Below are 213 nucleotides of genomic sequence, written 5' to 3'. Positions count from 1 at the left end.
TATTACTACTAGCAATATCATTAATATTCAGCCAGTCACACAGATTTAAAAACACATGGACTGGTGAAAAAATAATGAAGATCTATTTTATGGTGACCAAATTCTTTAAATTCTTTGTCTTTTGGATAGAAAAAGATAACTGAAACCAAAAAACAGTATTTGAACTGAACTTAAACTGAATAACGTTAAATAAAAAACAAAATAAATCGAAAT

This window comes from Cyprinus carpio, chromosome B20, assembly GCF_018340385.1.
Source record: "Cyprinus carpio isolate SPL01 chromosome B20, ASM1834038v1, whole genome shotgun sequence".
In the NCBI taxonomy this organism is placed as follows: Eukaryota; Metazoa; Chordata; class Actinopteri; order Cypriniformes; family Cyprinidae; genus Cyprinus; species Cyprinus carpio.
The sequence above is the reverse complement of the archived record's forward strand: the minus strand, read 5'-3'. Positions refer to the sequence as shown.